Source organism: Chiloscyllium plagiosum, unplaced genomic scaffold (assembly GCF_037043375.1).
Source record: "Chiloscyllium plagiosum isolate Xiang-an unplaced genomic scaffold, Cpla_swu_hap1 HiC_scaffold_52, whole genome shotgun sequence".
In the NCBI taxonomy this organism is placed as follows: Eukaryota; Metazoa; Chordata; class Chondrichthyes; order Orectolobiformes; family Hemiscylliidae; genus Chiloscyllium; species Chiloscyllium plagiosum.
This window is the reverse complement of record NW_028270190.1, coordinates 19,168,908-19,195,898: the sequence shown is the minus strand read 5'-3', so window position 1 is coordinate 19,195,898 and position 26,991 is coordinate 19,168,908. Positions and strand designations below refer to the sequence as shown.

Here is a 26,991-nt window from a genome sequence, read left to right as displayed (position 1 = left end):
TGAGTGAATTGAAGTGTATGCAAATTGTTATCCTGTGATTTAACTGCCGAGAACATTGTCCATAAAGAATAATTATTGTAAGTGTTACCTCAGGATTTCTGTTGACGTCCCTTTTGTAAGCCTCTCTAACTTTTATCAATAGCATCAGACGTTTATAATGTTGCAATATCATTCATGCTGTTTTTATTTCCTGAGATGGAAATTGTTTAATCCAGTTTCTCTTCTGAAACTGATTACTTATTCTGAGCACTTCAGTAAGCTTTTTTGAACCACCCTCATCACAGTTAGTGTTCAGTCAGTGTTGTTGGCCGGATAAGAAAAGGTGTGACTATTGTTTCTTCCGAGTGGATGAAGAAACCAGATAGACGTTTACAAAAATCCAAATCATCTCATGGCCACCAATGGAGCAGCTTTTGTCTCGAGGCTGCACTCACTGTTCTCTTCCTCATTGTTCTGTTACAATTTAGTGCGAACAATTATTCATTAATATAGGAGAAGCCCGCATTTGTTTTCATATAGATTTTGGCCAAACCATACTTACACAGTCGCATCAGTTAATAAAATCCTCACCAAATACCAAATTACCAAAAGGATACGTTTGCATATCTTCAATAATTCAGTCATTCCTATCTCTCAATTAATTTAATAACTACAGTAAAGGGGAATTTCAATATATTCATAAAATTCGTTCTGAATTTAGTTTGTGTTACTGCATAAATGCCAGTGTTCGTACAACAACTCAGAAGCTGAAGCATCAATCCCATCTCAAGCACGAACGCCTGCAATGATATGGCATGATACCCCAAGCAAAACATGCGATACCAAATTGAATACAACATTAACGTTGACCATAAGGTTATGAAATTAGCTGAGACAACGAAGAGTAAAATTATGGATTTTCTACGACTCTCCATCTCTGGATCTTTGCCACTACGAGAAGCGTGAAGTCTCCTACGAGCTCTGCTTGTCAATAAAATATTTCTCACAGTTATTATATTGAACAACAGAATCAAGATGAAAGGGAAACATGGTGTTAGAATATGATGTAGAAACTCAATTGCCACCCAGAACATAGATTCTAAAACATTTCCTCTTATGTAACAGAACCAGGGTAAGTTGACCTGGAAATATTTACCTGATAACATGAAATACCAAAAAATGTTCTTCATGCAGCTCAAAGCTGTTACAGTTCCCACAACCATCGTAGCTGTTCTTTCCGTGCAGTATTTACTTTTCAGCTTCGGGCAGCAAATGGCAACAAGTCGATCAAAGGTGAAAGTGACGGTGTACCATACGGAACAGTCAGTGATTGCATAAAGTAGGACAGCATGGATATTACACACAGGGATATAAATCAAGAAATGAAAATCTTCTCGGTAAACAATTGGAATGTGTCTGAGTATGAGATCGAAGATAATAACCAGTAAGTCCGCAATTGCCATAGACACCAGGTAGAGCGTGACACATTTGGATAGATCACACTTCCCGCGGGACAGAATCACAATTGTCACTGCGTTCACTGTGAGACAGAGTACAAGGACATGCATGAAAGTTATCTCGGAATCTGGGGGAAAAAACTTCAAGAGTAAATAACAAAGAACACCACCGTTCCGCATCAGGTCCTTCAGCCTTCCAAACCTACACTGCCATATTTTGCCCTTTCATTCTAAAATTGCTTCGCTTTGAGGACCCATAACTCTCTTTTCCCTTTCCATTCATATCTTCGCCCGTATGCTTTTTGAGTGCTGCGATTATGTCTGCTTCAAACACTTCGTCTAGCAACATTTTCTCAGCAGTCATCACTCTGTGTGTGAAAGTATTGCCTCCTGCATCGCGTCTGAACTTCCCATCTTGCATCTTAAAACTGCGTAATTCACCCTCCACACAGGGAAAATGCCTCATATTTTCCACTCTACCAATGCCATTCACAAATCTAAGAACTTCTATGCTGCGCCACTCAATCTGCTGCATTCCAGTGAAATCAAATCCAGTCGAGCCAATCTTCCTTAATGATTTAAAGTGCCCCATACCCGGCAACATCCTCGTTATTAAATTCTACACACTCTTCAAAGCATCCTCGGCATGTGCCAGAACTTTACACAATAGATTAGGTATGTCAAAACATAGATAAAATAACCTTTGCCTTTACTGAGTGCCATAGACAATTGGGTGTGGTAGGAGTGAAGTATATGCATAATGTGAAGAGTGTGAGAAACTGATGTAATTGCATGTATTTTTCAACGGATATATGGTGCATGCACAGAGGAGAATTAGCAAAAGTGGATGGTTCAACTTCGAGCAGAGCAGATTAAGAAGATAGTTAATTTAGTTTGATTAAGGGTTTCATGAAAACAAAGCTGTTTCAATCGATGCGGTGTCATTAACCATGTGACAGCTCTGCAACACAATTGATAAAAGACGACGGACTGGCTGTACGAATCTCTATTTTAACAACCAAGTGATATACAATGGAATGCGTACTTACGTTATGAGGAAAGATTGTCCTAATAAAGGTTTTCAGATACTGCAGGGACAAATTCCAATCTTGGAAGAGTCAGTAATTAGATAAGAAAATAGAGTTGATGAAGAAACAGCATAATAACAGGAATTCGGATGATCTAGACTGGGAAATAGACCCGAAAATGTCTACACAGGTTTGCAGAAATGAATTGGATTTTTATTTGTTATTCACGCCAAGACGACAACTCACCATGTACATGCTGAAACGTAGGAAGGGAGAGGTTGTTTACTCTGGACTATCTGGTTGTGTGCTTAATTGAAAATGGAAGTCTCTGGGTATTTTAGATAACAAAAATCTGTGTTTCTAAGGCCTTAGCAACATTTGTAGAATAACAAATACGATTTGTATGTGACGATTCGAATCACATCTGGAATGCAGTGCTTTCAGCTTGTCTTGATATAAAATAAAAGCTAAGGTCTAGGTTATTTGAATGGCATGTTTTGAAAGGGGCTAGTTTCCTCCATGATTTGGGTTTACCTAAAATCCACCATTTCAAAGAGGACTCTTAATTGGCATTGTTCATAATCGAATACTTGTCAATCTATCCAGAATGTAACCAGCCACATGACATTATTGCGGTTTCAAGATCTCTGTCGGCAATTCTGGTATCATTAGGTTAAAGATAATATGAAAAAGTGGAACGCCACTTCTATAACACTTGCTCCAGAAAACACTACATGTTGCAGAGCACAAGAAAGCTTCATCAGACTCGACGTTACGGATAATGTTTTCTTTTGACGTTGAGATTAGTTCCTGCAACCACTCTCTGTTAACATGGCGGTTTGTTTGAGTCACGATGAAGAGCCTACACTACTGGGAGAACCAAAGGATATCCCATGCAGTTTCTCCATGCTTTCAAAATCCCCAGGATTAAGTGGCGTAGGCAACGTGAGAAAGACTTGCACGATGTGATGTTTTTAAAATGAGCCCCAGGCGATTATTTTTGTATAAGGGAACATGCAGGTAGTGCTGCAAGGGAATGGAACGTGCTGCTTTAAGTTTAACAAACAATTAGATTAGATTAGATTACATTACATTACAGTGTAGAAACAGGTCCTTCGGCCCAACAAGTCCACACCGACCCGAAACCCACCCATACCCCTACATTTACCCCTTACCTAACACTACGGGCAATTTAGCATGGCCAATTCACCTGACCCTGCACATCTTTTGGACTGTGGGAGGAAACCGGAGCACCCGGAGGGAACCCACGCAGACACGGGGAGAACGTGCAAACTCCACACAGTCAGTCGCCTGAGGCGGGAATTGAACCCAGGTCTCAGACGCTGTGAGGCAGCAGTGCTAACCACTGTGCCACCGTGCCGCCCACAATGGTAGGCAAATTTTAGATATGGAAAGAAAGCCAAAGAACAAATAAAATTTACAACCCAGGTACAGGCCTTTTGGCCAACCAAGCCTGAGCCGTTTTCAAATTTACTATCTAAACCTGTACCCTAAGTACTATGCATCTGTATCCCTTTGCTCCCCACTTACTCATGCATCTGTCCAGATGGATCTAAAATGAATCTACAGTGCCTGCCTCTACCAGCTCTGCTGGCAATGCGTTCCACATGACCACGACCCTCTTTGTGAAGTACTTGCCGCTTGTATTCCCCCTTAAACTTTCCACCTCTCACCTTGAAACTGTGATCTCTCGTTACTGAATTCTTCATCCTGGGAAAAAGCTTGTCCCTATTCACATGTCGATATCCTTCATGACTTTTTAAACCTCAATCAGGTACCCCTCAATCTCCTATTTTTCTAATGAAAACAAACCTAACCTACTCAACATCTCGTCATAGCTAGAACATTCCGTACCAGGCAACATCTTCGTCAACATTCTCTGCTCTCTCTCAAAAGCGTCCACGCCCTTTGGGAATGTGGCGACCAGAACTGTGCACAGTATTCTGAATGCGGCCGAACCAATGACTTGTACAATTTTAACATGATTTGCCAGCTATTGAACGCAATACTCCATCCAGTGAAGGGAAGCATACCATATGCTTTCTTGACCGCTCTATTTACCTGTGCTGCAACCTACAGGTAGAACGGACCTGCACTCTCACATCTCTCTGCCCATCAGCATTTCCCAAGGCTCTTCCATTCATTGTATAATTCGCTCTCGAATTAGTTTTACCTGAATGTATCACCTCACATTTTTATGCATTGAAATCCATCTGCCACTTTTCCGCCCAACTCTCCAGTCTATCCATATCCTCCTGTATTCATTGACAGTCCCTGATACTTTCTGCTACTCCAGAAAACATTTCTGACATCTACAAACTTGCTGATGAGACCAATGGTGCACTCTTCCAGATCATTTACGTACATCACAAGCAACAATGGCTCCAACACTGACCCCTGTGGAACACCACTGCTCACCTTTCTCCATTTCGAGAAACACCCTTCAACTGCTACTCTCTGTCTCCTGTTGCTCAACCTGTACTTTATCCGCCGAGGTAGAACACCCTGCACACCATGTGACTTCACTTTCTCCATTATTCTACCATTGGGAACCTTATCCAACGCCTTATTAAAGTTCATGTATATGACATCAACAGTCCTTCCTTCATCTATCAACTTGGTCACTTCCGCAAAGAACTCTATTAACTTAGTAAGGCACGTTCTCCCCCGCACAAAAACATGTTGCCGATCACTGATAAGCAAAATCTTTTCTAAATATATGTACATTCTGTCCCGCAGTACCCTCTTCGGAAACTGTCACGCCACCGAAGTCAGGCTCATTGGTCTGTAGTTTCCCGGAATATCCCTACTGTCCCTCTTGTACATTGGGGCAAAATGAGCAACCCCCAGTCATATTGCACTTCTCCTGTGATTAAGGATGCTACAAAGATATCTGTCAGTGACCCAGCTATTTTCTCTCTCACCTCCCTCAGCAACCTGGCATAGATCCCATCCGGTCCTTGGGATTTGTGCACCTTAGTAACCTCTATCCTACCCAACACATCTTCCGTACTTGGATTATCGTGATCCAGAGTAATCAAACATCTTTCTCTAATCTCAAGATTCATCATGTTCCTCTCCTCAGTGAACTTCAGTGCAAAGTAATCAATCAGAATCTCACCCATTCTCTCAGTTTCGACACACAACCTTCCTTCATTATCCTTGAGTGGACCAATCTTTTCTCTTTTTACCCGCTTGCTTCTTATGTAAGAATGAAATGTTTTGGGATTCTCCTTAATATTGCTCGCTAAAAATACTCGTTTTAACCCGCTTTATTCCTCCTTTAAGACTTGTCCTACTCTTCCGATATTCCTCGAAGGCCAATTCTGCTCTTTACTGCCGAGATCTTATGTACGTTTCCCTTTTCCTCTTGGCTGATCGTACAATTTCTCCAATTATTCACGGGTCACGAATCTTGCCCTTCCAATACTTTGCCTTCAACGGACCTTGACTCTCCTCCACTATCTTTAACCTATATTTGGAAGCTTCCCACATATCAAATGTGGACTTCCCTTCAAATAGCTGTGACCAATCCACATTTTTGAGCTCCTGCCTAATATTAATATAATTGCCCATGCCCCAGTTTAGTACTATTCCCTTAGCTACACTCTCTTCTTTATTAACGAGTATTTAAAAACTTAAAGAATTGTTGTCACTTTTCCAAAAGAAATCCCGCACCGCAACTTCTACAACCTGTTCTGGCTTGTTCCCCAGTACTACGTCCAATGTGGACGCTTCCCTCGTCGGACCATTGACATACTGCTCTAGAAAACTCTCCTGGGCGCATCTTACAAATTCTAACCCACCTAGTCCTCTGACTCTAAGTGTATCCCAGTCAATGTTGGGAAAATTTAAATCTCCCATGGAGAATGAGTTTGTTTGTTGTGACTATTATGCATTTATATTTAAGGCATTAATGGGTAAACACAACCCTGGATTGGCAAATGAAACACTCTGGTTAGGGGAAGATTGATTTTGCACCATTGCTTCTGCATGAACTGTTCCAAATCCGAAATATTGGAGCTTCTCGTTGAAGCATTCCTGATAACTTTACAACATTTTCAGCCGTGCTTAGAGGATCCAAGACTCAAGACAAATTAAAGCTAACATGACTGTGATGATTTTGACTCATAGAGAATTGACGATCACAAAATACAGAAGAGCAATACTTCAAAACATTGTTTTGAATGATAATTGAAATTACAGTGTCCCGCATTTTATGACCACCCATAGAGACATTTGCTTCCCATTTTCTTCAAGAAGATAATTTACATTAGAATGGTACACATTTGTCCTCACACAACTTCGTCGATATAGATTGGTATGCGAATTGTTAGAATAGAAGCAAAGTGGTGGAATGAGGGGGAAATGTATTAATAATACTGAACTACCCTTGGGTCCTTTTAATCCAGGATTCTCATCCAATTAGAAGTGTTACAGGTATGCCACTTCATTTTACAGCTTCTTCCGAAATGAGCAGCACTTTTTGTAAGTTCAACAGTATTAGCAAATAAACAGACAACAAAAGTCTAACTTCATTGAAAATGTTTGGGAATGGAAACATTGAATGGGTGAGGCCATATCTGGGTTTGCACAAAATAATGAAAGCAGAAAATAGTTTTTTGGCCCAATGAGAACCTTATGAAGGTGCGTTTGTACAGGATATCAGTTGAACAGAATTGGAGTGAAATGGTACGAGCAGTCGGAATTTGGAAGATGTTTTCTATTTTCCCAATATGTATTTATTGTAAACGAGTCCTTCTGAGAATTGTGGAGTTTAAACTTCAGAAAGGCAAACGTGGTCTCACAGTTTGACTCTGGTCGCACAAAGAAGCATTAATTCAGGTGGTGAGATGGTGCACCTTGTGTCTGAATCAAGAAATATTCTAAAGGTGGAAGACAGCTGAAAATGTGTTACTAGAAAAGCGCAGCAGGTCAGGCAGCATCCAGGGAACAGGAGAATCGACGTTTCGGGCATAGGCCCTTCTTCAGGAATGGGCTGAAGAAGGGCTTATGCCCGAAACGTCGATTCTCCTGTTCCCTGGATGCTGCCGGACCTGCTGCGCTTTTCCAGCAACACATTTTCAGCTCTGATCTCCAGCATCTGCAGACCTCACTTTCTCCTTAAAGGTGGAAGATAGTCTTGTTCAAATTCAGAAATCACCCAGAGAGGCGGAACGGAGCTTCTGTTCAATGTTGAAGAGAATGATTTTGTCTTACCAGCACTGGAGTAAGAAGATCAACAAAGGGGAATTTTGAGGGTTAAAAATATATGACTTGAATGCTGGCACTTACTAACAATACTACCAGACGCAAATAAAAAGAAGATCGTGAGATAATGAGAGCACGAATACAACTAGCAGTGAATTCTAAAGTTTCAACTGTAAAAGGAATCTCTTTGGGAGCACCAATCGTATCTATAGTGCTGCACTGAAATCCAAGAATAATAATCCAGATAAGTTCGTTTGATGTATACATATATAAAAAAGACCAATTATCATTACTTACGAGGAACACCAACAATTGCAAGCATAGGATAGTAGAAGTATTGAACAATATAAAGTATATATTGGATCCGCCAAGCTACTGACATCCGATTGTAAAATAAAGAAAGAAAGTAAACAGTCCAGGATAAATCTCTCTTAATTGGGGTTGCATTCCAATTTTTTGATCCAAGATTCTCAGCACTTGATGGAAACTTCCACGCTAGTATTCGCAAAGCCTGGTGCGTTGTTGTACCATACCAATCTGTTATTGTCATATTCTGATCCATTTGTTGTTAAATTTCAATGGCGGGTTTTGGATTCAAGAGGATTTGCAGAAGATGTCGATGTCTTGACTCAAAGCTCCTGTTCTGTCGGTCTCAGTCTGTGTCTGTATCCACTTATCTCTGTTGGTGTCCAAGATCTTGGTCCCTCTCATACTGTTGGAAAAAAATATGGCAAGGACACACTTATGTAGGTAAAAATCACGCAATCCCCGCTCAATTGATAGAAATACAATCCATGGGGACAGACATTAATTAGTCACTGAACAAATAGTGATGTTATTCTGCTCAATGCAGTGCTGTCGGAAAGGGATTCATGGGAGGAGCCAATGATTCAACTTGAAGGGATGAACTTGAATGTTTAAATCTACCATGTATGTGAGATGATGTTATATACCAAAGAATTATTGGAGCTATTAAACCAAATGTAGTATTCGCATAAATTGATGCAGTGCCTTGAAGTTACGTATATGGAGTCACAAAAGTGATGTGGCAAAGTGCATTTCGAAGGATTAATTACAGCAGCTGAAATCAACTGAATAAAAAGACTGGAAATTAATTTGAGATTCACGAAGAAATGAAAACATTAGCTGTGCTCAAAATACTGATGATTTCTGCAGGTTTGTGAGCCTGGGGATGAATGTGGAAATCGCGAAGGGTTAAGTGCTGGGGACAGGGATTGAGACAGGAAGTTTTATGGGGTTTGTGTGATCACGATAAGATGGAAGAATCGAAGCTGAAAACAAGTATATCGTTCGTCGTTAAAATTTTAGGTGAGCAAAAACACAAATTCTAAAATTAGTTTGGACATTTGAGACGTTAACCAGTAAGGCAAACGAGAAGTTTTTGCAACAACTCAGGAAATTTTAATATATTATAACACTATTGAGGCAGCGACCTGACAGGTGTACCACAGCTGTTGCTTTCTGGTTCAGCTTAGGACGCAGGCATAAACTAAGTTGGTTCGTCTCCATTTCCAAAGCCTCGAGGATATTCCACTGCAGTTTGCAAGCAGCGTAACTTCAAACTGTCAGATAGGTATCTTAGTCAGTGAAAGCAGTTCTTTATTAATTCGTTCGAAGCCACAAACTTACAGCCTGGTGAACTGATGCATTACATGATGCATTATCTTGACTACGTGAGATTTATTCCTAGTTTTGCTACATACGCATCTTCAATCTATATTTGTGTCGAAAGTGGAGACATACGCTGATAGAACCTGTATATTGACGTTCTTGAGATTGTGTCTCAGTCCTCAGTCAATTGGCAATGCTGCATTGAATCATTTACTCATTTTTGACCATTTTCTTCTGCTGGGCTGAATGCTTTGAACAGTTCGTTCGCCTGTATGCCTCAAATGCTAAACAAAGGCAGGACATAATGATCCGTATAAATTGTATTAAGGTCCAATACAGTAAATAACGACATATATAAAAACTTTATTTGCAAGTTGCCTCGTCTATACATATTTTATTTAGTCAATTGTTTTTTTATTTCATATACATTTACAAGTCCCAGCTGCTATTACATTTTCTTCATAAGGGCTACCAAACTGGGAGTAAACCATCTGTGTCTTATTCAACCTTGAAAATGTAGAAGGTGAACTGAACTCTCCCCACATAACAAATGTATCGTTAAACAGAGGGTTCTCTTCTAAGCCTGCTTGAAATCCCATGGCCTATTCCTTTTTCAAAGGAAGTGGTGTCACATATTGCTAGAGTTCGAAGATTTCCCACCAACAACTATATCGCTTAACACAAAATTTTCTTCTCAGCTTGCTTGAAGTTCATGGTAAATTCCTTTCTTCAAAGAAATGGAGTCACGTATTTTTCAAAGTTTACTGGCCACTATGAGTAATACTATGACATCATCTTAATCAGTTTATATGAACTGATGACGTAATGGTAACTGAATCAAATTGATGCAAGAATGTTAGCTTCCGGAGTACAGAAAAGTTGTAAAATACCACTGCTAATAAGAAAAAAATGGAACTCTGTGATGTTGGGCAATTTTATATGGAGGAATGTGGAGTCCAAGACAGGTGAGAGATTTATGTATGGTTGAATTGGGTCATATACTTTTAAAGAGGTTTGATTTTAGTCATATGATGTCATGGCTAATTTGATACAGAATACAGTGCAATGTATTCATGAGTGTGGCCATTTTCTGGTGCCATCTTAAAACGCAAACAAAAAGTTTTGACGTGCGATATAAAGCCAGATGAATAAAAATAAAATTGTTCAACTTTACTGTCCACTTCTTGAAGTTCTCTGCTATGAGCCATGATCCTGGTGGAGAGATAGCAGTCCCTTCACCGTACCACTGCAGCTGGGATGGAAATTGCCACAGTTCGTATCCGTCCTGCCCCACCAACGCCCTCGCTGGTATGAGACCTCGCTGGACTCGCCATTGCCACCGTTGCCCTGGGTAGTGTGCAGGCCAAAATTCGAGTCTGCTACTGCCTGAGTCCGGAATAGAGTGCGAAAAGTATGCCACATGTGAGAAGGTTCACGAAAGGCTGTGGCAACTAGAAAAGATTGTAAAAACCACGAAGCGTTTCAAGACTCGAGTTCGGGAGTGCTGTATCTATCAGAGATGACTGTGTGGCTGGAAAAATTATCGCGGTTGACTGGGGCTCCAATCATATGGACGGTTCAAATCATGGAGATATTTCTAACTGTGTGTGAACTATTTAACATCAAGGTTTTTATGTAAACAATGCAATACTGTCACCTTTGATACATGGCATGAATTGTATCATGGACTGCTGAGATAAGGCTTGAAGTTATCATATGCAAGAGCGGACGGAGGTGCATTAAAAACTTTAGTCGAGATGTTAAAACAAACTAAATGGGTTCTGAATTGAAGACGCAGGGTGGCAATATGAGGTCTGCAAGCTAAGACATGAGTCGCAGCTCTTCACAGGCTAAATCATGAACATGTGTTTGGGAATTGGCTGGATAACACTGAAATAGTTGCAGAAAAAGCGACGAAGTCTGTAATCAAATGTCAAGGAAAGAAACCTGTGCCACTCTTGAATGCAGACAAATGCCTTGTACATATCCCATTTTTTTCCCTTTGAGCATGTGGTCCTAGAAATTTGGAAATGGTTCCCTCAGATCTCAACGGCTGATTCCAGTATTGTGAGCTGTTTTGATTCAACCACAGGATGACATCCGGCAGTCCCCATCTTGGCAGCTTTGACCCTGTTGGGTGGCCCTCTTTGGAAGCCTTCTTCAGTGACGACGAACAGTTATTATAATCTCGGATAGTCCCATCTTGTATTGACTGTCTCAGCCTGACGTGACGGTTTCCCACAGCCAGGGTTTCCAGCCCAGCATTGTCGTATCATTCTGGCATGGGGGAAAGGGCGCATTGCAGTCTCTGGAAATCAGATTAGAAGACTGTGGCGATGGAGTAGCATAGCCAGTCAGACAGCATCCACGGAGCAGGACAATCGACGTGTTGGGCACAAGCCCTTGATGAGGAATTAGGGGCTAGAAAAGAAGACCTGAGAGATAACTGGGAGGGGGTGGGACTAAGGAGAAGGTAGTTGAAAATGCAATAGGTAAATGAGGTTGGGGTGAAGGTGATAGCTCAGAGAGCAGGGGGGAGCGGATGGGGAGGACGAAGGTGGACAAGTCGGACAAGTGAAGAGGGCGAAGCCGCGTTGGAAAGTTGGATTTGGAATTAATTGGGGGAGGGGAACTAAGGAAACTTGCGAAATCCACACTGATCCTGTTTGGTTGGATTGACCCAGGCGGTAGATATTCAGAAATTCATAAGGTTCAAGTTGAGGAGCAGAGGAGTCCCAACTTTGTTGATGTTGGAGGGGTGAGCTTCAAGGGCGGAGATGCGAAAGTTGGATGTCATACGTAGGAGACCATCATCGATCACTTGGGACAGGAAATTGTGGTCTTTGAAGAAGGAGGCCGTGGTGTGTTCTGTAGTGGAATTGGTCATCCTGGAAGGAGGTGCGGCGGAGGCAGATGAATTGGAAATAAGGATGTCGTTAACGGAAATGGAGAGGTCCAGGAAAGGGAGGGAAAGTCCGAGATGGTCAGTAGCAATTGAGGTCGAGGTGGAATGTGTTTATGATGTTGATGAAGTGTTTAAACTCCTCGTGGGATAGAATCAACAATGCAGCGGAGGTAACAGCGGGGGGATGGGCGGGGATGGTATCGGTGTTGCTGCAGAAGATAGACTGTTCCACATATCCAACGAAAGGGCAGGCAGAGCTGGGGACTACGCGTGTGTCCATGGCTAAGCTGGGGGAAATGCAATTATGATGCGGTTAGGCAAGATTTAGGAAGCATAGAATGGGGAAGTAAACTGCAGGGGATGGGCACATTAGAAATGTCGAGCTTATTCAAGGAAAAGCTCCTGTGTGTCCGAGATAAGTATGTACCTCTCAGGCAGGGAGGAAGCTGGAGAGCGCGGGAGACCTGGTTTACGAAGGAAGTGGAATCTCTGTTCAAGAGGAAGAAGAAGGCTTATGCTAGCATGAGATATGAAGGCTCAGTTATGGTGCTTGAGGGTTACCAGATAGCCAGGAAAGACATATAGTGAGAGCTCAGAAGAGCCAGGAGGAAACATGAGAATTTGTTGGCGGATAGATTCAGCGGAAACCCTAAGGCTTTCTATCGGTATTTAAGGAATTAAAGATAGACGAGAGTAAGATTAGGGCCAATCAAGGATAGTAGTTGGAAGTTGTGTGTGGAGTCAGAGGAGATTGGAGAAGACCTAAATGAATATTTTTCGACAGTATTCACCCGAGAAAATGACAATGTTGTCGAGGAGAATACTGAGATATAGGCTACTAGACTAGGTGGGATTGCGGTTCACAAGGAATAGGTATTAGAAATCCTGCAGAGTGTGAAAATAGATAAATCTCCTGGGCCGGATGTGATTTATCCTAGTATCCTCTGGGAAGCCAGGGAGGAGATTGCTGAGCCTTTGGCATTGATCTTTAAATCGTTACTCTCTACAGGAATAGTGCCAAAAGACCGGAGGATATCAAATGTGGTTCCTCTGTTCAAGAAGTAGAGAAGAGACAACCCTGATAATTATAGACCAGTAAGCCTTACTTCAGTTGTAGGTAAGGTGTTGGAAAAGGTTATAAGAGATAGGATTTATAATCATGTAGGAAAGTATAATTTGATTAGGGATAGTCAACACGGTTTTGTGAAGGGCACGTATTACCTCACAAACTCTATTGAGTTCTTTGAGAAGGTGACCAAACAGGTAGATGAGTGTAAACCGGTTGATGTGGTGTATATGGATTTCAGCAAGGCGTTCGATAAGGTTCCCCACAGTAAGCAATTGTACAAAATGCAGAGGAATGGGATTGTGGGAGATATAACGGTTTGGATCAGTAATTGGCTTGCTGCAAGAAGACAGAGGGTGGTGGTTGATGGGAACTGTTCATCCTGGAGACCAGTTAGTTATGGTGTACCGCAACGGTCGGTGTTGGGTCCAATGTTGTTCGTCATTTTTATAAATGCCTTGGATGAGGGCGTAGAAGGGTGGGTTAGTAAATATGCAGAAGACGCTAATGTCGGCGGAGTTGTGAATAGTGTCGATGGTTACAGAGATACATAGATAAGCTGTAAAGCAGGGGCTGAGAGGTGGCAAATGGAGTTTAATGCGGACAAGTGTGAGGTGATTCACTTTTGTCGGAGTAACCGGAATGCAAAGTACTGGGAGAATGGTAAGATTCTTGGTAGTGTCGATGAGCAGAGAGATCTTGGTGTCCATGTACACAGATTCTTGAAAGTTGCCACGCAGGTTGACAGGGTTGTTAAGAAAGCAGACAGTGTTTCAGCTTTTTTTTTTAATAAAGGGATCGAATTCTGGAACCATGAGGTCATGCTACAGCTGTACAAAACTCTGGTGCGGCCGCACTTGGAGTATTGTGTACAGTTCTGGTCACCGTATTATAAGAAGGATGCGGAAGCTTTGGAAAGGGCACAGAGGAGATCGACTAGGATGTTGCCCCGTATGGAGGGGTGGTCTTACCAGGAAAGGCTGAGGGACTTGAGGCTGTTTTCGTTGGAGAGAAGAGGTGACTTAATAATGACACATAAGATAATCAGGGGTCAGATCGGGTGGACAGGGAGAACCTTTTTCCAGATATGGTGATGGCGATCATGAGGGGGGCATAATGTTTTTTTGAGGGATGATATATATGGGACAGATATCAGAGGTAGTTTCTTTACTCAGAGAGTAGTAAGGGTATGGAATCCTTTGCCTGCAACGGTAATAGATTCACCAATGAAAAGTGCATTTAAGTCGTCAATGGACAAACATATGGACGTACATGATATAGTATAGGTTAGATGGGCTTCTGATTGGTAAGACTGGTCGGCGCTACATCGAGGACCGAAGGGCCTGTACTGCGCTGCAGTGTTCTATGTTCTATTGTGTTTGATGACCAGTTCTGCCAAGCAAATGAAGCGTACTGGTGGGGACGACTGGAGAGGAAGAGATAGAAGTCTTGGAAGCCTTCGTCGGGAAGGACAGATGTGTATAGAGACAGGATGTCCATGGTGATGATGACTTGTTGGAAACCGGCGAAATGAATGTCAAGGAGGAGGTGGAGGGCGTTGGGGTGTCTCGACTATAGGTGAGGAGATCCTGGACCGTGTGGATAGGAAATTATCAAGGTATGTGGAGATGATTTCAGTGGGCCAGGATCATTCTGAGACAATCGGTCGACAAGGGCAGGGAAGTTTGTTAATTTTGAGGAGGCAGTGGGTAGGAGTTCCCATTGGCTGATGAGGTGTGTTTATGCTCTGATAGTTTGGTGATGGGATGGGACGCCATGGTCAATGAGCCAAGGGAAGAGATGCCTGTGAGTTGACACCTGGCTTCAGCAGTGCACATTTCGTTGCGCCAAACTACCATTGCAAACCCCACTCCCCCCCCCCCCCTCCCCCCCACTCAATCCTTTGCCTGCTGGTTTGACTGCGAGTTTGAGTTTCGAGCGGAGCATGTGGCTGAGCTTTGCAAGGGTACAGATTGGATTGTGTGAGGGGTGTCGACAGATGAGGTGGTCGATTTCCCGTCGTCCGTTGGAAATATAGAGAGTAAGGACTGGTAACAGGCCAGCACAAGGTTCCAAGTGGTTGGGGCGTGTTGGAGGCGAGAGAAGGGATCCTCGGAGGGTGGACCAGAGTCCTGTTGGAATAAAAAAGACCGGAAGCAAAGGCATCATATGTATTCAATGCCATGGCAAGTGTTGAATTCATTTATCCGTGTCCATAAGGTTTGAAGGTGAGACATTTGCTGAGGAGTCAATGAGGATGGTAAAAACACAGCAGGGCTCATCTAGGAATTGCTGTAAAGCTGGAGCTGGGGGACGCGGTTGAGACTTTAACTGGAGTTGGTGCGGAAGTGAGATCCAGGTGATTTCACCTACATAATTGACGCTCACCCCAGCGTCGGGGGTCGGAAGTGTTTCCTGTAGGATCCGCGGTGGCAGAAGAGGCGTAACACAGGATATTGGCAAAGTTTTCGGTGTTGTTGCCGTGAGTAATATCATTAGGGGCAGTCACGGCGGCGCCTGTAAGCACATTCACACATTCTCCAATGCACACTCACGCAGACCTTTATACACACTCTCTCTCTCTCTCTCTCTCTCTCTCTCTCTCTCTCACACACACACACACACACCCCACATGCAGGCATACGCACACACCCTCTCACAGGGATATACTCCATTACACCCACAGACACACTTTGCTAAGCTTTTACAGATGAAAACACACACTTTGTTGTGCACTCACTCACACACCCACATGCACTCTCTCTCTCGCTAACACACAGATACAGGTCAAAATCCATGGGGTGAGTTTGTATTTGCAGAATTAAATTTGTAGACACATTCTATTTTGCTTTAAAAAAAGGACAATCTGCAGTAAGTCAATGCAGATGTAAATACATGTCATATGTTGTAAATTACAAGTTGTAAATAGAATCAGTCTGATTCAAGATTGGGATACAGACTCTGACCTCACAACTATCATACAGTGTCTGAGCTAAAACGTCACATTTTGTTACAAAACGTTAAGTTATCTCGAGAAGGTGACTTCAAAGATCTTTAGGATTCGCATATAAATCAACCAAAACCTACATTCGAAAAGATGAATGACGCAACAATCCAGGTTTGTTCAATACATCCCTGTATAACGCTGCAATTTTTTGGTATAAATTCTTTATCTTATAATCATATACTGCGCAATCACCCATGAAGTAGCAACGCTCCGAAAGCTAATGCTTCCAAATACAACTGTTGGACTAGAACTTGGTGTTTTGTGATGTTTAACTTATTCAAGATTTGAAGTCACTGACAAGAGATGGTAAGGATGAAAGAATTTCCAGAAGGGTAGGTACAAATCAAAACAGGGAGCACTTCCGACAATTCATTTGCTTATCTCAGATTTAAAATCAGCAATTGATGCCTGGACGACAGTTGTGGGTGGCACGGTGGCACAGTGGTTTGCACTGCTGCTTCACAGCGCTGGAGACCAGGGTTCAATTCCTGCCTCAGGCGACTGTGGAGTTTGCACGCTCTCCTCGTGTCTGCGTGGGTTTGCTCCGGTTTCCTCCCACAGTCCAAAGATATGCAGTTCAGGTGAATTGGCCATGCTAAATTGTCTGTAGTGTTAGGTAAGGGGTAAATGTATGGGTCGGTTGCGCTTCGGCGGGTCGGTGTGGACTTGTTGGGCCGAAGGGCCTGTTTCCACACTGTAAGTAATCTAATCTAGGTAATCTAACCTCTCCATAGTTTTCGTTTCAAATTGTTTCTTAACATCTCTCCTGAACGGACTGAACATCATTTTCACACCCAATGGCATCAGTTTACTTTTATCACCCGCTTTTATCTTGTTAATATTTTGTCGGGCTTCACTCAGATTATTTTTTTAACTTTGGAAATTCTAGTGAAAACAGGTCTCATTATAAGCGATAGAGAAATGCCTAAGCCGGTCTGCCTAATCCGTGGGAGAGAAAACAGTGTTAATATTTCTCGATCAGCGACCCTTTTTCTTAAGTAATACACCTGATCTCTCCTTATACATTCAAACTTTATGAAACCGGAGCAGATGACGGAACTCTGAGATCAGAAAGTACTGCACTAGCAGTGAAGTTGGGAGTTTCTGTCAGTGGATAATTGCACTTAGAATGCTGCTCAGTGATTTTCTATCACTGTTCCGGTGTCTGGATGAGGCTGACCAGTCAGTGAGCTGGAGACATTTCTGTTCAAATGCGAAAACGAGAGAGCATAGTAGCAGCAGATTAAAACAGATTCAATTGTCATAATGCCATATCAGAATCGCAAATAGAACGAATGATTGCGTCGGACATCTTTTTCACGTGTATTTTTCGGTGAGAGGTGACTTGTACCTACAGGCAGCCAAAAGCTCCTTGATTGAAAATCTGAGCTGTTACATTCACAGAGACGTTGCCTTATCGCATGTGGAAGATCTTTGGGGAGATCGAGTTTGCAGCTCAGCTTTGTTGCCGTTTGTTGTCAAATTTCTGCCATGAACAAATCAATTCTAAGAACAAGATTAATCTCAACTCTGAAGGAGCATTTCTGCCCATACATCATAACGAACTAACAAAAGCAGGATCTGGAATCTTAAAGAAACAACGCTGTTCACTCAAACCCCATGACCAGCAACCTGAGATCATATTTTATTTTACTCGATGTTGCATCGAGACAGTTTATTCCAAGTGTCAAAAATACCTCAGAAGTGTCATTCTTTGCGCTAGTGTGGGGTCTGCCTTGTTTAAACAAGAACATTTCACTCACTGATTGAAATTTAAACCTTCCCACACATTGAACGTGTTCATTCTGCCAAGGCCGTTATTTATTCCCCTTCCACAATTGCACAGGATCTGGAGTCACATGAAGGACCAAGTGAGAAGAACATACTGCCTTTTCTGATAGAAATGCAGTCAGTGAACAAGATAGACTTCCAAAAATGGAGACGTCCTTAACCTCACTGTTATTATCACTATCCATCCTGACCCATGACTGTGCATGATTTTACACAAATGTTTGAGATGGTTTGGCCCTTCTTCTGTTGCTTTAAATGGTGTTTACAAATTTAACACAAATCTTCAATAAATGTTAATAGTGATGAATTAATAATGATGTATAATCATTATAAAAGCAGGTCAGATTCAGTTGAAATCGCCTGGATGCGGCTATGTATTTTTCAACTTGTAGTTACTGCTCATTGGGTTTGGTACACGGCAAGGAATTCCCATTTTGAAAAGCTCAAGGTAGCTGCTCGCTGCCTGACATAATACATGGTAGTTTTAAAGAGTTAGTTCATGTGTTGTTACACATCCAGCTCAGCCATTATGTATTGCATATTCCTATTTGTCGTTTAACTGAAAAATCTGTTAGACAATTTCAGGGAGCAGTGAAGAAACAGTTACTTTACTGTCTAGAGGCACATATATGTCAGGCAAGGTGAGGACAGCTTATTGCCTCATTTCGAAAGAGTAATAGTGATCAGATGTGTTTTTTCAACAATTGATATTTAGTCAGATGGTCACTATGAAGCCACCAGGAGAAGGTAAGGCTTGTAGATGCTGGAGCTCAGAGTCGAGAGTGCAGTCCTGCGAAAGCACAGCAGATCAGATAGGATTCGACGAGCAGGAGAATTGATCTTTCGCGCATAAACCCTTGAGCAGTTTCAGACTTTTCGTTACAATGTTAGGGAACATCAGTTAGCCTTCGGATGAACGCTTGGTGGTACTGACCGCATTCTATTTATGTGTAAGGTTTCCTTGGGTTGGTGAAGTCATTTTCTGCGCAGAAGTCTTTCTGTTCTTTAACTCAGGGGGTGGGAGATGGGCGTCAAACTCGATGTGTTTATTGATAGAGTTCCTTTTGGAATGTCATGCTTTGAGGAATTCTCGTGCAGTTTCTGTTTGGCTTATCCTTCGGTGGATGTTTGTCCCCGGCAAAATGGTGCCATTCCTCATCTGTATGTAAAGATGTCAGTAAACGTAGGTCATGCCTTTTATGTGGATAGTTGATAGTCATGTATCCTGGTGGCTAATTTGCTGCCTGCTTGTCCAAGGTAGAGTTTGTGTTGTATGTGTAGGTTCTTTGAAGTTCGTTAGTTGCTAATTAGTGTCTTTGTGATTCTGTGAGATGTGAGTTGAAAAATGTGATGGTGGAAAAACATAAGCCCTGTGGATTCTTCTGCTCCTCGGATGCTGCCTGGCCTGCTGTGTTTTTCCAGCATCACATTTTTCAACTTTGGTCTCCAGTCTCAGCAGATCTCACTTTCCCCCAACCTGATTTTGTGAGATACCATGATACCCAAGCATTCTGAGTAGTCTGGCACTCCTTTCGGAGATTTATCCTTACATGCAGATGAGGAAGGAGACCATTTCGACTGGGACAACTCATGCATCCTACGACAAGCCAAAAAGGCACGGACGAGAATTCCTCGAAGCATGGCATACAAACAGGAACTCTATCAACAAACACATTGACTTGGATCCCATTTATCATACAAAAATAACGGGAAATGGCATCACCACAGGAAAGGAAATCACCACAGAAAATGAAGTCAACAACTCAAGGAAACCAAAACAGGTAAATAGAATGTGGGCCATCTCATCAGTGCTTCTTCTGAAGGCTCAGTGATGATGTTTCCTCGTACGCTGACGAAAAGTCTGAAAATGAACCTGCCCACTCAGTGAGCAAACCTACATCGAAAACAGAATATATTTCCCAGATTGCCGAATGAAATCCAATCAAAAGAGGGTGGATTGTACAACAACATACACTATCCAAAAAACGTAAAGGTTATGCCAAATTGATGATGCTATTCAAGATAACTGCAATAATCTCCACACGCACCCCCTGGCAAAATACGAAAAACCAAGCACAAGGTTCTTACAGTAGAGACAGAAATGGCAGAGAGATTCACAATGGAACACCTTCTCTGATGTACCGGTTTATTTGATAGCAGCCTCAAAACTGACTGACAGGTTCCCCTCAATAGCTAGCCTGCTAAAACCCAACCCAAACCAATCCTAACCAGAAACATGCTGAATTTGGAGACCGGTCCACTCGCTTTTATAGCACATGGGCTTGATTTTAACTTCAAAACTTCTTCACGTAGGTTAAGGCAGACATGCCTGAACCTACATTTTTTCTCAAAACAGTTGGAAAATGCCAATGAGCTGCAGCATTAGAAGACTGCGCAGAATTAATGCCATATATCATAAAGAGAGGCAGAACTGCAAGCTCTGCCCAGACTGCTGCTAAACATGATCCAACCCCTCAAAATATTAGAAGAATGCAGCCCAGACCCTAAATACTTTACATGATTTAAGCAGGTGTAAATTCGATCTTCCAGGAGTGATGCAGCTCCCCCAACAAGTCAGTTTTATACTAAGCCCAATTTACTTATCCACGATCATGAAACCCAATTAAGAACAACATAATTATTTGAAAATCCGACACACACGAAATTACAACTTGTCAAAAAGCTGTTGCAAATCCTTGCAACATTCCCACTTAATACACCTCAATAAGGTAACCCTTCATTCTCATTTGGTTCCAGGAATAAAGTGATATCATGGTGAAGACTCCCTCTAACTCAGGCCTACTAATCATGGCAGTATCCTTGTAAATGTTTATCACACTCTTTCCGTTTGAACAGTGTATTTCTTAAAACAGGGTAACCAATTCAGAACACAATACTGCAATTTCGGCCTCACCAATGACATATGCAGTTGTAACATAACTTCCAAACTCCTATATTCACTGCCTTCAAGTTAAAGACCAGCATGGTAAACAGCTTCTTCACTACCTTAGCTACCTTTGACGCCATTTTCAAAGAACTATGCACCTGTACTCCTCGGTCCGTCTGATCCCAAAAACTCTGTAAGAATTGACAATTCCCTCCATAAGTCTCACATTGGTTTGATTCTCCAATATGTAAAACGTCACACTTACTTGTAGTTTTGAATTGCATTCACTAATCATCAGCCCACTTCTCCACCTGATCAAGTGTCGGGAAGCATGGTCCGTAAAATACACAGCACGTCAGGGTGCATCCAAGTTGCAGGAGAGTTGATGTTTTAGATATAAGCCCTGGATTTGCCGTCGAAACATCGAATCTCTTGCTCCTCGGATGTTGCTTGAATGTTGTGCTTTCTTCAACCCCACGCTTTTCAACGCTGACACGCCTGCATTTTCACTTCTAGCTTCTGCATCTGATCAAGAAACCTCTGATTTTTTGATAAGCCTCCTCGATACCAATGATGCCTCCTAATTTTGAATTATTTGCAAATATACTTAGCATTCCTTATACATTCTCACCCAGATCACTTCTTTAAATAACAAAAGGCAAAGTTCCCAGCACTGACAACTGTGGCAAACGAGTGACAGGACTTCAGCCCATGAAACAACTGCAACCAAAACCCTCTGATTCCTACCATCTAGCCAATTTTGAATCCGATTAGTTAGCTCTCCCTGGATCCCATGAGACCTAACCTGCATGACTATCTGCCATTTGGGACCTTGTTGGAGGTCTGAGTACAGTCCTTCTCGCGAAATCCCAACACCCTAACTCCACCTATACTCCTTGTTACTTCTCTGAAAAAGAATCTCTAGTACATCTGTTAGACATGAATTCCCGCGCATAAATCCATAATCAAACCAATTAAAATGATGCTTCATCCCGGCCCTCAATACTTCCTCCAACAATATGCCTACCCCTGATGTAAGACTCACTAGACTATAGTTGCTTTGTTTGTATTTGCTACATTGATTAAACATTGAAATAGCATGAGAAAACCTCCAGACGTCCAGAACTTTACCAGTCGCTAAAGACGAAGCAGAAATGTCTGCAACGGTCTCTGCAGTCTTTCGCTAGTCTCCCACATCTTCTGAGAACGGACTTGATCAGGTGAAGGGGGTTTAACCAGCTCAATAAGCTGTAAGTTTGCAGACATCTCTTTCGTAGTAAGCTGCCCAAAATAGCACCATTCTTTCCCTTGTTCCTGAGCGTAGACGATTCTCTCCTGAGTAAACAACGATGAGAAATACTCGTTTAAAATCTTGGCAATCTCCTGCGGCTCCACGCGTAGACGGCGATGATGACATTTAAATAAACCTAATCTCTCCCTTTTCACCTTTTCCACTTAATAAAGCAAAGGAAACTCGTGGAACTTTCTGAAACCTTATCTAATACATCCATTACACTTAAACGAATTGCAGCCATTTGTTGTCAGAAGCTGAAGGCAAATTATTGCATCCACTAAATGTCCGAACATGCAGAGCAGAGGGCTGGGGTTCGGGGGTTGTGGGGGGTGGGTAGATGGTGGTGCCTATAATTGTGAACACTTCCTTAACGGTCACTGAGTTTCCTTATGAGCAGAAGAGTCTCTTGAGTGAGAGGCTTAAAATTATCAAGAAAGCAAATTCGGTACACAGGAAGACCCTGTTCGTATTTGTGGAGGGATCACAGCTGGGTAGAAAGATTAACGTTTAAAGGTAGATATGCGAAGAGAAGAGTAGTTTAAGTATCCTTTTCACTCAGAGGGTAGTGGGAGGGCGGAACACACAGTGTAAGTATAATCATTGTCACATTGAGAAGGAGTTAGATATGTTTTGGTTGTCAGTCAGAGCGATGGCTCTTAACCAAGAAAATGGCATGAGGATATTCAAAGAAAGAACAAAAAGCAAATAAAATTACAGCGTAGTTCCAGGTTTTTCGGCCCTAGAAGCTGCGGCGATCAAGATCCTCTGCCTGAACCTGCCGTCAGCTGAAAATGCATAGGCCTATTATCGAGTCTACGACATGTCTGTTCTGATTGAGGGAATTAGGATTGTCCTGAACAGGTTGGGAGAGTCTGGAATTTCATAATCGGATTTGGGAGCTCAATTTTATAATGGATGCGAGTATCTGTAAATAACTAATATCCTGGGTCTTGTTCAGTTTAGAATGTATTTACCTATTCTGTGTTTGTGTCTCAATGTGAGTGTGAAATGAAACTGTTAGGTCAGAAATGACACCCACAGACATAAATGCAAAGTATGAATTCTTGACGAGGGGCAAAGTCAACACTGCCGCTAATTAGAATCAGTTCTCACTTCTTGAAATGTTAGAATTGAGTAGTATTTGTGACAGAACGGACTTCATTTCTAGTGCTGGGAATTGTATCTGCATCACTGACCATGATCTGTGATGTCGGGCAGTTCAGTTCACCTGTCACAGCGCGACTTCCATCTATCAGCTTTTTGTGTCTGACAAAAGTCACATATCTACCTGGTGAAGATTGAAAAATGATGGTCAGAACACACTGGGCGAGGATTTGATCCCAGCTTCGTCTACCGGCAGGGGACATTGTGTCAGCCACTTCAATGACGTGAATCTCCTTCACAATTACACTCCCTAACATTTTCACTTTAATATTTCACACCACAACGCCTGGGAACACCTTCCCAGTTTGGCACAGACAATGATTTGAATCTTATTATAGTTTGGTAAAGTTGCATTTTCGTCGGGTTTCATGGATAGAATATCCCTGCAAAACTAAATTAATTTATTAAAGATACCAACCCAAGTCTGTCTCATAATCTACCTTCTATGGTCCTAAATTCCTCCTTTAATCTGACAGTCACCAGATTGTTTTTCATTCAAATCCGCCTCTAAAAACTGTCCACTGCCTGGATTTAGCAGAATATGCTGGCCTCCCTGTCGCAGCGGCTATCTTTAAGATGTCATTATACTGTTGTCTTCTCCATCCAAAACTGCCCTGGACGTGGCAAAGGGGATAGAACTAGAGCCACACTTTGTGCACAAGCCCCTGAGGTTCTGCTGGATGGCCTGGTGCAGGAGAAGGACATTATCCTACTCCAGGAATGGCAGGGGAGGCGATGACAACAGACGCTGCCAGCTTCGTCCGAGGTTGACCTAAGTGTCAGTGAGGTGCCAGCCTTCTGGATAAATGCCCTGCAGTGTGGACGGTGGTCAGTGACCTTCTCCACTGCAACAGATTAAGTGCCACCATCGACAATTTGCGAACTCGCATTCATTCTATTTCTATTACTGCAGCCACCTCCCACAAAGACTCATATGCTCCCATTCCCACTGCATGCAGCACCTTCTCTCGTTATGTCTCCAGCCTATTCGCTGTCCCTGCCCCTAACTCTGCCTGATGCCTGTGCTCGGAGAAAGTGAGGACTGCAGATGCTGGTGATCAGAGTCGAAAACTGTGGTGCCAAAAAAGCACAGCCGGTCAGTCAGCTTCCGAGGAGCAGGAGAGTTGACATTTCAAGGAGAGGTTCATTATGAGGAATGTGGTGGAAGTCCAAGCGGTAGAAAGCAAAATGGAAGGGAGATGGGGCTCGGGTGAAGATAGCTGGAAAGGAAAAATTTGTTGGATGTGGGGATCATGGTGATAGGTTGGAAAGGAGTTCAACAGATGTGGGAATGAACATGGATAGGTTGGACAGTTCAAGAGGGTGATGCTAATTTGGACGTTTTGATCCGGGATTGAAAGTTGGGGAAATTCGATTCCCTGCTTACTCATTTATGTCTCACTTAGCCCTTAAACATTGCCATTTATCTTCTCCTCTATCAGCGCTCTCCAGGCACTTTCACATTCTGGAACAGAAAAATAAACACGCTCCTCATATCTGCGGGAATCTTTCCCCCTTTTACTTGTGGCTACTTGTAGTTTGATATATGTACCCTCATTAAAAGGGTAAATGTTCATCAGGGAGCTCCATAACCATTGATGTCCAATTTAAAGCAAACGAAGTTTGTCCAATTTATTCTCAGGGCTTACATTCTGCAAACCAGACAACATCCTTGTAAACGTTTTTCAAGCTTTTTCCAAGATCTCGGAGATTGTTTTACTGATCTGGTAACCAGTCCTGTCCTCAATATTCCAAATGTGGCCGAAATAAAGTTCTATGCAGCTGCAACACGGCATGCCAGTTTTTACACTTTGTGTTCTAATGGGTGTACAAAATTATGCGATAGGCCTTCTTAACCACATGATCCACCTGTATTGCCTATTTCAAGGAACTGTGGATCTGCACGCCGAGCTACATTGTCTTCTTCCATTTACTGCATACCTCTCTCCTGCAGCTGACCTTTTAAATGCGTTATCTCGGATTTGCTCAGATTATCTGGCATCTGTCTTTTATCCACCCAGGTGGGCGGCACGGTGGCACAGTGGTTAGCACTGCTGCCTCACAGCGCCAGAGACCCGGGTTCAATTCCCGCCTCAGGCGACTGACTGTGTGGAGTTTGCACGTTCTCCCCGTGTCTGCGTTGGTTTCCTCCCACAGTCCAAAGATGTGCAGGGTCAGGTGAATTGGCCATACTAAATTGCCCATAGTGTTAGGTAAGGGGTAAATGTAGGGGTATGGGTGGGTTTCGCTTCGGCGGGTCGGTGTGGACTTGTTGGGCCGAAGGGCCTGTTTCCACACTGTAATCTAATCTAATTAATCTAAATCTAATCTAGTCTCCAGCCGACCTATATCCTGCTGCATTCTTTGGCAATCATCTTTATGATCCGCAGCACACCGAAACTATTCACAGATATCCAGTCACAAACTCCTCTTCAAAACGCCTCTCTCTACTTTGATCAAACAGTTCTTTTTTCCATCTGACTGACTCAATTCTGATCCCATTTGTCACCACCTTTTGTATGCGCCTGCCAAAAGGAACCACATCCAGGGCCTTGCTAAGTCCTTACCACCAACATCCAGCCCCATGGCCTCATCAATCACCTTAGTCTCTTTCTAAAAACATTAAATCAAGTTTGTAAAACACGACTTTGGCAAACACAAAGCCATGGTTCTTTGCGCTAATATGTCCACATGTTTTGCAAAGTGTGAGTCAGTCCTATCGCAAAGACTCTCGTACCACCCACGTAAGGCTCAGGACTGAAATTTCTTGGGTTAACACTGTTGCCCTTCTTCAACAAACAAGCAACATTAGCTGTGCTCCAGTTCTCTGGAACATCTCCTGCGACTTAAGAGACAGCAAAGTGTTTGCACAGGGCCCCAGCAATTTACACCCGCTTTTCCGTCAGTATTCTGGGATTTAACCATCATATCCCAGAGACGTGTCTACCTTAATGATTTTCAAATCATCTCGCACATTCTTTTTTTTTAACATCGAAATGTTCTGGAATATCAACATGTCCTTCTCTTGACTCAGTACCAAAGCATCCTTCGCCTTTGTGACTATCAATGCAAAGTGTTCCTTAAGGACTTAACCCACTTCCTCCAGCTCGACGCATTAATTCCATCCTCTGTCATTCAATGGACCTACTCTTTCCCTGATTACCCTATTAAAACTGATAAACCGGTTTGAGATTTTCCTTAATTCTGTTTGCTGAAGTCATTGTATTGTGCCTTTTAGCTCTCCGAACTACTTGTTTACATTTTTCCAGTTTTTGTTTTAAGATTTTTTGCGGCCTCCTACCTACTGTCTTCATTTTCCAAACTCTTAGATGTGCTTGCTTGTTCTTTTTGACTGAGCTCACAATTTTTCTGGTCATCATATGTTCCCAAATTTGCCATTCTTACCAAACTGTCTCGAATGCTCGATTTCATATTCCTAAAAGCAACAACATCGAGAAGTGTCTGAAGGGCTTCTCAGATAATTCTCCCAGATTCTCCAAGTAGTAGACTCATCTCGTTTCAGAGCATTTAAATGGTCATTGCAAAAAT

The 26,991-nt window shown here is 42.5% G+C and overlaps 1 pseudogene; it reads right to left on the bottom strand.

The window, feature by feature from the left end:
- Positions 1-626: 626 nt before the first annotated feature.
- On the bottom strand, positions 627-26,841 carry LOC148134835 (putative G protein-coupled receptor 139; annotated as a pseudogene).
- Positions 26,842-26,991: the final 150 nt, after the last annotated feature.